We start from the raw sequence: 12,974 nt of genomic DNA, 5'->3' as shown, positions 1-12,974 counted from the left end.
TTTGGTAAGTTTACTACCAGTTGTGAAGTCATCTTAACCTCTTTCCTGAGTCAGTTTCTAGAGTCAGTTTGGGTATACATGCTCATTTTCACTTTTTTATTCATCCATTCATTTATTGATCAAATATTGACACATACAATATGGGCCAAGCAATGAAATTCTATGGAGAATACAGCACTGAAGAAAACTTATCAGATCTCTGCCCTTGAGAATCTTATATTCAAACAATTGAGGATGATGGAGAGAGAAGATAAATGAGTATTATAATAGTTGTAAATGATATGGAGAAAATTTTTAAAAAAGAGGGATCTAGAGCCCTGGCCGGCATGGCTCAGTGTCTAGCAGCGGTTCCCAACCTGTGAGTTGCGAACAATGAAAATACATCCTGCATATCAGATATTTACATTATGATTCATAATAGTAGCAAAATTACAGTTATGAAGTAGCAACGAAAATAATTTTATGGTTGGGGTCACCACAACATGAGGAACTGTATTAAAGGGTCGCGGCATTAGGAAGGTTGAGAACCACTGCAGACCATTGGTCTGTGAACCAGAGGGTCATGGGTTCAGTTCCTGCTCAAGGGCAAGTATGTGGGTTGCATGTCCAAACCCCACCCCCAGTTGGGGTGCATGGAAGGCAACCAACCCATGTGTGTCTGTCACATTGATGTTCCTATTTCTCTATTTCTCTGTCTCTCTTTCTCTCTACTCCTTCCTTCCTCCTTTCCACTCTCTCTAAAAATGGGGAAAAAATATCCTCACTCCTTGGGTGAGGATAAAAAAAAAAAAGTTGACTAGAGAGGATAGGTGATGAGGGTGGAGAGGTTGCAATGTTAAGTATGATGATTAGGCAGATTTTACGGAGGTGACATTTGAACAAAGGTGACAGAGGTAAGTTGTGTATTTCTTCCATTGTAACTTTATCCTATATAATAAAAGCCTAATATGCTAAGTGTCCAGTCGTCCAGTCAGCTGTTCAACCAATCAAAGCATCATATGCTAATGATATGCTAAGGCCACTCAACTGCTCGCTATGACATGCACTGACCACCAGGGGGCAGACAGTTGACCAGTCACTATGATGTGCACTGGCCACCAGGGGGCAAATGCTCCGACCGGCTGCTGAGGTATGGCCGATCGGGACTGAGTGAGATGGGCTGGACACGCCCTGGAGCCCTCCCACGGTCCCTCCCCGGCTGGCCAACCTCCTGTGTCTCCGCCGGCCCCAGTCATGCACCAGTGGGGTCCCTCTGCTTGGCCTGCACCCTCTTGTAATCCAGGACCCCTTGGGGATTGTCAGAGAGCTGGTTTTAGCCCAATCCCGCAGGCCAGGCCGAGGGACCCCACTGGTGGACAAATTCATGCACCAGGCCTCAGATGATACCTTGGTCGATGCTAGCCTTCCTTTTATACTAAAGAGTCCTAATTGTTTACATCTGTCCTTACAGTACTTTTTTCCCCCCTGACTCTTTGTAGCCTTCTGTCATTCTTGTACTCCTTTCTCTGAATGTACAGCCTTTTTATTTTATATCATTTTGAGGTGTATATTGATGAAAAAACAACAACACTCAGTATGGTTTTTCTATAAGGAAAAAAGCAGATTAAGAGACTCAAAACCTACTTTTAGTTTTTCTTATGAGATGGTAGGAAAGGTTAAGGTTTTCAGTCCACCCTACTTATTTCCAAGTTGGAGGTTGTGCTGAAACATCTGGAACTATCACAAGAATAGATCCTAAAAAATTGCAATGTGAACTATTCAAAGTAAAATCACTATTAATATAGGCAAATTGAAATTAGAATGAGCTGACTGGTAATTTGATTGGTTATAGTCCAGGGGTCCTCAAACTTTTTAAACGGGGGGCCAGTTCACTGTCCCTCAGACCGTTGGAGGGCCGGACTATAGTTTAAAAAAAAACTATGAACAAATTCCTATGCACACTGCACATATCTTATTTTGAAGTAAAAAAACAAAACGGGAACAAATACAATATTTGTATTTGCATGTGGCCCGCGGGCCATAGTTTGAGGACCCCTGCGTTATACCCTCAGTTTGCTCATATGGCTAATTTAAACTAGAGAAAGTATCTGTATACGATGGCTTCTGTGATCAAAATGCTCTGCAGTGTCTTAGAAAATGTGAAACTAGAATGTTATTGTTTATGTAGCATAGTTATCTGTCATTGTCTAGTCATCTGTAATCATGGATTTATGAACTGAATTTAAAATCTTGTGTATGCAAAATGACAAAAATGAGAGGTTATTTAGATAAGTAAAAGTTACTAATGGAGGCAGATTGAATTCTGTTATTTTGACAAATAGATTGTCATGCTGATATTTTTAGAATGAGGTTTTCAGTGTACTAATGTCAAAATCATATTTTCTAATTTCAGTTCAGTGTCAAATATTAAGCATATGTGCCTGTCATCCATTATGAAATATACAGTTTTGCAGTATTTGAGGCTATTGTACTATGTTGTAATACTTCAAAAAATGGTAAAAATATATAATATAATGTGTGTTTTTAACATATTTAAGGAAGTAGAAATTGTTGTGGAACCTTAAACAAAAAAACAAAAACTCCCTTTCTCTGAACTTACATAATTATGTATAAGAAGTATTTAGTTCTAATCCTGGTTTCCATCATTAAAGGCTGGTTAAATTATTATATTTGCAAATGTGCCCAGGTATTTGTGTCTGAAGTGAGTCAGTTGTGCCCACATTTTAACAACCTGTAGGCCAGAGTTTATTGAACTCGAGAAAATAGTATTTCTGCCCGTTAAAAATATGAATAAATTAAAAATGACAGAAGTCTAATTTAGTATCACCACTTGTTTGTACCACCACTGTGTTTATGAGAAAATGTGTGAGCTATAAAAGACTTAAGGAGAGCAAATCTACTCTTTACTTTTCCCCCCTAACTTTTTAAAGTAAAAATAGAACAGTATGATGAAACAATGAAATGAATTCCCATGTATCCATCACTCTTCTTTAATAGTTAACAGCTCATGGTTAATTTTGTTTCAGCTATACCCCTTATCTCCCCACCTACCCCTTGTTACTCCCTTCACTTTTTACCTCTGGAAAGAGACACAGTAGCTGAGTCAGGCTCAGCACTCAGATGCCACTCTTGCTCCTCTTTGCCATGTTTTGTCTTCTCCTCTGTGGATGGAGGTATGGATGAAAAAAATCTTAAAAAGAATAAAGGTTAGTTTCCAGACAAAATATCATTTAAAAATCTGAATTGTGAACTTTAATGTTTCTAGTCTCAGATTTTTTTTTAAAAATATATTTTATTGATTTTTTACAGAGAGGAAGGGAGAGGGATAGAGAGTTAGAAACATCGATGAGAGAGAAACATCGACCAGCTGCCTCCTGCACATCTCCTACTGGGGATGTGCCCGCATCCAATGTACATGCCCTTGACCGGAATCGAACCCGGGACCTTTCAGTCCACAGGCTGACGCTCTATCCACTGAGCCAAACCGGTTTCGGCTAGTCTCAGATTTTGAGTTGGAATTAAATAGAATCTTCTAAATTAAATACAGATTCCACAAAGACATTTTTCTAAGTGCACTCCGAGAAAGTAACATTTACCTCTGTACTAATATGGTTTATTTCTTTTATGTTTTCTAAAGATTTTTTATGTATTTGCTTTCACAGAAAAAGTGAAATATATATCTTTGAGGTTATTGGCCTTTATAATGAGATACAAGGAAATTGTCCCTTATATTCATAGAAAACACTTGAAGATGCCTTTTCCAGTATCTTCAGTTATACATTTTAAAAAAATCAATTGATCTAATACCTTTTTTCAAGTTTTTAAATATATAAAAGTGAGTGGTAGTACTTAAAAAGTGAAAATGGGTTTTAAGAAGTTTTTAAATATGTTTTTAATTGATATTACTCTTCTAATCAGTTGTTTATATTATATAAAGTCTAATACTGAAAACACACACAAACCTTTCTTTGTACATTCAATATCCTTTTGACTGTAGCTAAACAAATTATAGAAATAATTTGAAAAGTATTTGGGCAAATATTCTTTCAGCAGAAAGGAGAAATTATGTTATATTAATGGCTCCCATAATGATTTCTCTTTATAATTAGTAAGATGGGACTACTAAAACAGAATTCTAACCTTCATTTGTTACCAACCCCTATAATGTGAATTATCAAAGAACTTACAATTCTTGATAAAAATTTATGAAATTAAAAATAAAACAATTCAGTTCCTGTTCAGCATTTATTGAGGAAATTTGATTTTTTGAATTTGAAATTCGGTATTTGGAAGTGTATCAAATATGATAGGATGTTGCAAATCCAAGAAAACTGGAATGTGCAGTAAAAGAGACTTAATTCTATGGATGAATATGTTATTCTCAGTATGCCACACTGTGTAATTGTTGCAGCTTCCTAACCAGAAGGCTCTTTCCCTCAACACTTCCACTATGGATTCCATTTCCATTAAAAAGTCTTGTTCCTTATTTTTGCCCCATTGCCTTTAATTAATAGTGCCTGACAGGAGACTAAATATTAATGTAGCCAGTTTAGAGCTTTCAGAGCAGAGTCTTCAGCATTATTTACTACACTTGACTAGTAATTGACCAACTATTAAATAACTGCTTTAAAAGTTAACAGATTTGCTTAACACACTTCTGTGAATGGTATATTTAGAATCTGACTTTATATAACTTTTTAGACTACTGTGTGTGTGTGTGTGTAGTGTGTGTCTTAATGTTTTGTTCTTGTTTGGGAAAAATCAGTTTTCATTGCTTTAAAAGATATTTTCATATATTACATCCTGTACCTATAGACTTAAGTTAAATTTTCCTTAATCCTAGATGAGAATTGGAAAGTAATCAAATTATTTCATTGTCAAATTGAGTCTTCAAGTTACTGCTTACTTGGTTTTACATCATAAATGGTACGTATATCACTACATCTTTTAAGACATTTTCTGAATTGTTGTATGCCTTCTTAAGAAATAAAGATGATTCAAAATATAAGTATTGAATATAAAAATCTCATATTTTCCCCCTCATTTGTAAAATGAATCATGTTTCTTTCTGCGAATTTTCTTTCAGTTACTCTCTAACACATTCTTGTCTCTGTCATCCTTTCTGCCCCTTTTCTCCCATTTGCTCGGGTCTGTTCTGCTTGTTATTGCTTGGCATAGGCTGTTTGAGTTTTAAAACTTCTTAGCCAACCCGTTCTCTTCCTGCCTCAGTCTCAGTCTTTGGTCAGATGGTTCTTTTGCACCTCTCAGCCTGCACCTTTATTATTGGATTTTTTGCCTTTTTTGGATAGTTATTCTTCATTCTTCTGTTTGTTGTTTTTTTGGTACTTTTAAAGAAATAGTTAATTTCTTTTACTCTGTTTCCCATAGTGTGCAATGAGAAGAAAAAGTAAAACAACCATTGAAGGACAGATATACGTGACTCTTTAAAAAAGAAAGAGGTAGTGTAGTTGACAGGTTATTTTAGAAAGTACGACCAGCTCAGAGATAGAAGGGCTAACTGTTTCCATGAATAAAGAAAAAAATCTTGCCTGGAATTTACAAAAACTTATTTTTAACTTTCTAAAGCTTCAGGCAGTATTAGTAAAATACATAGAGAGAATTAGTGTATCAAAACATCCTTGGAAAATATGGATAAAGTTTCATAAAGTGATTATTGGGGAGCACTTGAAATCTTGCTCCCCTCAGATAAATTCATAAAAGTAAAAATAAAAAAGACTGATGATTATTGTAAAATCATATATTTTTATTTATCTGCATGACCTTTGGTATTTTATGGTAGACCAATTTCATCATCTTTGTCTTCAAATACTTTAGGAGAAAGACTTAACCATACATAAAGAAATAAAAGTCAATATAATTTATTTTTTTAAGGAACGTAGAGGTCCTCTCGTATCCTCTGCCCACTTTTAAAGTTCTGTTTCACACAATTTTTTTATCAGCATTTTATTGATAACCTCTACTATCTTTCTCTTTTTACTTACGTTAAGTGCTATCTAGTTGTAGTGAAGTTTTGTGAGTAACTTATTGAGTGTTAATTTTTAAAGTTATGGAGAATATGCATATGATAGGATAGAATATATTTTAGAATTAATATAAAGGATGAAAAAAGTCATCTTTTTTATAATAAAATGAAATTTAGAATTTCAGATTTTCAGGGATGTGTGTGTGTGTGTGTGTGTGTGTGTATGTGTGTATTGGGGGGATGCCTTTTAGTTCTGCAAAATTCATGACTCCTAGATTCCTAGTTTAAATTTATTTTTCTATTTTTGGAATTTATATAAGTTTATAAAATTGAAGTTACTAACTGCTTTTCCCCCCTAAAACATTCTGAGTTCATTTATATCCATTATAACCTTTTATAGGTCAATATGGAAATAAAAACTTGGGAATGGTAGGTGGTATAATTGAAATATAGATCATAATCTGTTCTTTGTTTGTTTTACCAAATTAGGGATTCTGAGGATACATTTTGAATATTTGTGTATGTTTAGCATTTTGTCCCTTTGTTAGAAATCTCTCAGTGTGACTTGTTTTTAATAGGATGTGTCTCCAATCACTCTTGAAAAGTATTAAGCCCTTTAAACACACTGGTCAGACCCATAGAAGGAAGCCTACAGGTTTATTAGCACTCCTTAGCCTGAAAGCACAGCATACCCTTCTAGGTTGCACAGCAACAGACTCCTAGCAACCATAATAGATTGAATTTCTAAGAGTGACCAGGCCGGATGTAATAATAAAGCAAGAGGTACAAACAGTTGTCATGGTTTTCTTTTCACAGTAAGTTAGTTTGAATTGGGAAAGCTTAGCATTTCAAAAATGGGCAAACTTTTTATAAACCCAGTACTGTTTGTGCACCAGACTTCTGATATTAAAATAGCAATAAACTACCAAAATTTAAAAATATACTGGTTAAAAAATAGTGTACTTTAAATAAAACAAATAAAAAAGGTAAAAGGTTATCATATAAAGAAGTTTTCAGGGAATTTTAGAAAAAACATCATAAACTTAAAATTGAACTGTAGCAAAATAATCATAATGAATGTGCTTTTTAAAAATAAAAATTGTAATAGTTTGCTTTCTCTGTTATTGGGATCCTTCATTTATTTTAATATTGCAGCAACTTTTGTTTTATGTACATTATTTAAGTGGATGTATATGTAAAACTAATAGTTATAATAAACTTTTAAAATTTAAGAAAATAGACTACATGAACTATATATAAGCAATGTTTTTTGAAATTATGAACTAATAACTAATTTAGCAGATAAGTTATTGAAAAAGAAAGAATAAAGTAGTAAAATGTATGGTCTTTCACTGTGACAGTAAAAGTGTCAGTGATATTCCTAAAGGAGTAATATTGTGCTAGAACTTTGCCAACATTTCTGTTGTATACTTTTTAGTATGTGTTTGCCACATAGCCATGAAAAGGAGATTCATTCAGATACATTCACAACCTAAACCAGGAGGCCTCTATCAAAAGAAACAGATCTCATATAGCTGCTGGAGCAGGGAGTGGAACTACACAGCCTTTGACAGCAGTAAGCTGTAAATATACACACATGCTAATACCCTTGATTTGTTCATCTTTTGTGCAGCATTTGGAAAAGATTGTTAAAGTAGCAGTTACAGTGAAGAGTGGCAATTACAGTAAAGAGCAGAAATTAGGTATTTGTGACTTATTATATTTTATTAAAAGACGTCCTTATTAAAATGACACTGCTTACTCTGATTACTTGACAGCTGCCCTAAACAGATTAGAAAATACACAGCTTTAGCTAAAGGTAAAATCAACCTCTTTAAGCAAGTGCATGGTGTGAAACAACTAAATGGTATACTGTAAACTTTTATTAAACAATAAATTTGCTTTAGATAGAGATGTTTATTAGTGATTAAGAGGCATTCTGTTTTGTATTTCTATAACAGTTACCTACAGTTGCATTTTCCCATTGGGATACGTTAATACATCCACCTAATATTATACTAGCTTCCTATTAGAGAGGATCTTATAAGAAGGTGTCAAAGGTCCAGGGATCTGTAGGGCACCATAGAGAAGCTTTCTGTGGCTGTCTGATAAGTTGTTATCCTAATGTACTGTAAATATTTTTACAAGGCAGCACTAAAACTTTAAGAAGTTTTAGGACTAGATTATAGATTTTTGAAATATTTGCAGTTTTTTCTTAATAATCCAGTAGAGCCACAGCGAGTTTAATACTTAAATTTAGGTATCAGTTGCACCACATTGAATTATCTGCTTTTCCGAGAGAAAAATTTATTATGTGGCTCTTGTTACTAACCTTTAATGATATTTCTGAAGTTTTACTGTTGCTTACTCTATGTCATGTATATTTTACATAGTGACTGCAGAGCACTTTATAGAACAGTCCTGCCAATCAATTATTCTGAATTGTAGTTCAGCCGTTAAGTAGCCTGACCTGCTACACAGTGTAAAATTTCATGACCTTGTCCCTGTCTCCTATGTCATGAGGCATGGATATGCACTGTAGTCCACACTATGAAATCACAGCTCATGCTTGAAGACACAAACCCAGGTTCAGTATGAAACAGATTTGTAGGAAAATTACTTCCCTCAACTAATTGTGAATATAGATTTTTTTCAGGACTGTCACAATATTAATAGAAGTCTGTCATAGTACTTGGGTGGTACTGTGAAATTTCCACAAAGGCCCAAGCTGTGCTATGTGAGACACTCATGCTAATTCCATGTAGAGAAATATTCATGATTACTTAAGTGTTTAGCTTAAAAAATAATATCTGATAGCATGAGTTCTGTCAGCTCGCAAATTGGTTAGAAGAAGATGTGAGTCCTAGTCTTTCGAATAAAATCTGAGTTAAAATTCTGGCTTTGTCATTTGATAGCTAGTTATCCTTAAACTAATTCCATACTACTTTGAGCTCAGGTGTTTTATGTAAATATGGGGATATTACCTATTCAGTTTGGTTATAAAATGAAAAAGTGAAAGGTAATATATATATATATATATACACACACACACACACACATATACATACACACAGAATGGGCCAGAATGGCAATCTAGAGTTAGTACTCAAACTGGTAACGGATATTGTCATTATCATCTTTCTAGTTTACTCCTTGTGATAGGATGTAAGGAGGGTTTCACAGGACAGGATGGCAGCTGAACATGGTAACATGGAACTGGATATAATTAGAAACAATATTGTTTTCAAAGAGGGATATTAAGGACTATATATTTTGTTAAGTCATTTTCAGTATTGGTCAGTGTAGGAATTCTTTTGAGTAAACTTTTATCAGTAACCCCTCTTCACAGGTTCAAATCTTGGAGCAGGATTTTTTTTTAAAGATTGCAAGATCAATAATCAATAGGAAAAATATGCACTAAACAGGTGAAATACTTATTACTCCGAACAAAAAGTAGAATTTAAAGAATAGGGCCAATTTATTTATTTTAGTAAATATGTACAGTGAGTCTTGTATTATTTAAACATTTAGTCTCTCTCCACATTTTTCTTCCATGGAAAGTCTAACAGCAGAAGTGAGTGAACTGCTTTGTGTTAGCACTTTACATGGTTGATATAAAATAACTGAAAATAGCCCTAGCCGGTTCGGCTCAGTGGATAGAGTGTCGGCCTGCGGACTGGGAGGTCCCAGGTTCGATTCCAGCCAAGGGCACATGCCCAGGTTGCGGCTCGATCCCCATTGGGGACGTGCAGGAGGCAGCCAATCAACGATTCTCTCATCATTGATGTTTCTATCTCTCCCTCTCCCTTCCTCTCTGAAATCAATAAAGAAATATATTTTTAAAAAAATAACTGAAAATAGCAGTAGCTTCTGCTGAGAAGTAAGGTCAACAGTGGAGTCGCATGAAAATCTGATTATGTTTGGTACTTTTTGCCCTATCCCTAAACAATGTTCAACATGCTTGCCATTGATTTACAAAATATAGTTTAAATTTTAATATATTCTGTTGTTGCTAAAGGAACCATAAAGGCATTTAATTTAATGAGAAATATTATTTGCAAAAGAATAGAAGTGATTTGAAACACAACGGTTTGAAGTAGCTAGTGGGATTAAACTTGTTTAAGCAATGGCTATCCTATTTCAGTTCTTTGAAGAAGGTAATGCCAACCTGAGCTTAACGAAGAGGTACAGAACATGCTCAACGTCGCCTTGATATTTTAACAGTGAGCAGTATACCAAACCACAGTGAAATTAGAGCCAAGGGAAATTAGCTCTTAATGTTACACAGATACAGTTTTTCCAGTAAAACCACTGTCTGTTACCAGTAGTTTTGTGAGTTTTAAAATAATTATTTTTTCTTGATTAATAGTTGTGTACTTATATTGTTAAAATGTTCCATAATATAATTTTGATGAATTAAATATTGCCTAAAACATTAAATTTGGGAAGTTTTAAATTTCAGAGTTAGACAAAATATTATTCTACAAGAGGCCCAGTGCACGAAAGTCGTGTTCGGGTAGTGTCTCTAGGCCTAGCTGGGCGATCAGGGCTGATCAGGTTCCCCGCCTCCCTGCCGCCTCCTTCCCTTGCTCCCTCAGCGCCCTGCCACCATAGCTCATCACCCACCATGTTCCGCGCTGCCCTGGGGGTCAGCACACATCATAGCGAGCAATCGAACTCCTGGTTTCCCAGTTGAACTCCTGAGGGGTTGCTTTGCATATTAGCCTTTTATATATATAGATTCTGATAAAAGTGTTTTTTCTTGACATCAATGAATATGTAACGCTGACTTATCATCTTGTACATATGGTGAAATTGTCCACTTGTAAAAATGTAGACTATAATTGTACCTTTTTTACTTAATTGAATATTATGTCCAGCTCAGTGAAGATTCATACATTAACTTCATAAATAATCTCTCTGCATAGAAATTTTTTCCTTCTAAAAATGAAGTTTTTACTGTATAGTTATCTTTTTTCCCCTTGCTATTCTTAGTATTTTGGGTCTTTGAATTGGGGAAATATTGTATGTTTACATATACATTTATATACATATGTATGTAAATACAGACATGAATCGTATAAACGTGTTTTTTTTCTGTGCAGTCTGAGTTATGAATTCTTTATATTGAGATAATTGCTAGGTAAGAAAAACTAAGTAAAAGTACCAAACTAGTCCAAACTCTCACTAATGGTAACATCTTTTCACATCAGAGTCTTTTATGGAAACTATATACTGTATATGAATGCTGTTCAAAGTGTGAATGGAGGACCCCTGAGGTCACCAGCTCCAGGAGGTTCCAACTTTTTCAACTAAATGTCTGTGAGGTTGCATTTTCTTCATAAACCAAAATAGCAGTTTGAGTGCAGAAGTAGATGTGAGAAGCCAATTGTTTCCTCTTAAGCAAGACATTAGAGAAGTTTATAAGAATGTAAAACAATGCCACTCCTTTCATTAACTCTCTTTTGTTTGGAAAAATTTAGATATGTTTCATAAAAACATGTTTATGTTATATGTATTGGTTTTATTTTAAAATTAATATTAAATTTCTCCATTTTATTTTCTGATATGATTAATATGGATAGACATAACTGGTGATATACTATATCCTATTGTTACCAACTCAAGAGAGCCAATGTTGCTCACCTCTTAACTCTGCGTTTAGATGTGACGTGCTAGCTTGAAACTAGCCATGTTGAGATTGTTTACACCATGGAAATGAGGAGAAACTACAAATCTAGCTTTTTGGTAGGGGAAGGAGAGCTGGCGGTTTAAACACTTACCAGTGTATGACTAGATATAATGCACATTAACAAAGGTTCTTTGGGGTTCTCAAAATTAATTTCTAAATGGGTTAGTCAAGTCTATGGTAACATGTAATCAAGGCAGATTTTCAGCCAAGTGCTCTGTCTTTAGAGCCACTTTACCAGTCTCCTATACTGCATTCCAACCAGATTAAGTCCGTAAAGTGATTTCAAGTCAAAAGGTATGTCATATCCTTTGTGGTTCTCACCATGCTAAGTACATAGCTTAATTACTTGCTGAATGATTAGAAACTACCAGTATTACGTGTAAATAAAAAATGGGGTGAAAAGATTCTGGGCAAGAGTAGTTAGAGAAGTCTTCATGGAGGAGGTGTAGTACATGAGGTGGATCTTGAAGATTGTTTGAGTGGTGTATAAGGCTGTGAGGAAGGGGTTAAGCACATGTTAGAGGTAGATTTTAGTGTGAAGAGTTTGAAGAGTTTGTTGAGAAATAATGAAGCAGATGGAGTGGAAAGAAAATCAGGCTAAGGATTTGAAATTTACTGGATAGAGCATATATTTTTAAAGTGGATCAAGTGTGAAGATGAAAGTGATGCTTTCAGGAGATTAATCTGGCAGATCTGTAAAGATTGGCAGGGAGTAGATCTAGGGCGGGTGCTGGGTAGAGGTGGTCAATGGGGGGGAAAGGGGGACATCTGTAATACTTTCCACAATAAAGATAAATTTTTAAAAATAAAATCAGCAAAAACATTTTAAAATTTTTTCAAAAAAATAAATAAGTAAATCCAGGTAAACCTCTCTAGGTCATCTGAAAGGAAGTATAGGATGAAGAACCTGGGCAATTAATTAATTAATTAATTAATTTTAATCCTCACCCGAGGGTGTTTTTCCATTGATTTTTAGAGAGAGTGGAAGAGAGAGGGAAAGACAGAAATATCGATATGAGGGAAACACATTGATTGGTTGCCTCCTGCATGTGCCTGGCCAGGGCCTGGGCTGGGGAGGATCCTGCAACTGAAGTACGTGCCCTTGACTGGAATCGAACTTGGGGCCCTTCGTTCCACAGACCGATGTTCTATCCACTGAGCCAAATGGGCTAGGGCAAACCTGGGCTTTTAGTTCATAAAGACCATGGTCAGAATTCTTCTTTTGCCACTTGTTCTTTCCATTTATAGATAAGATGTGCATAACTAGCCAGTGGGATTGTAAGTAACAAAAGGGGTATG

This window comes from Myotis lucifugus, unplaced genomic scaffold (assembly GCF_000147115.1).
Source record: "Myotis lucifugus unplaced genomic scaffold, Myoluc2.0 scaffold_130, whole genome shotgun sequence".
NCBI classification, from domain to species: Eukaryota; Metazoa; Chordata; class Mammalia; order Chiroptera; family Vespertilionidae; genus Myotis; species Myotis lucifugus.
This window is presented reverse-complemented; position numbering follows the sequence as displayed.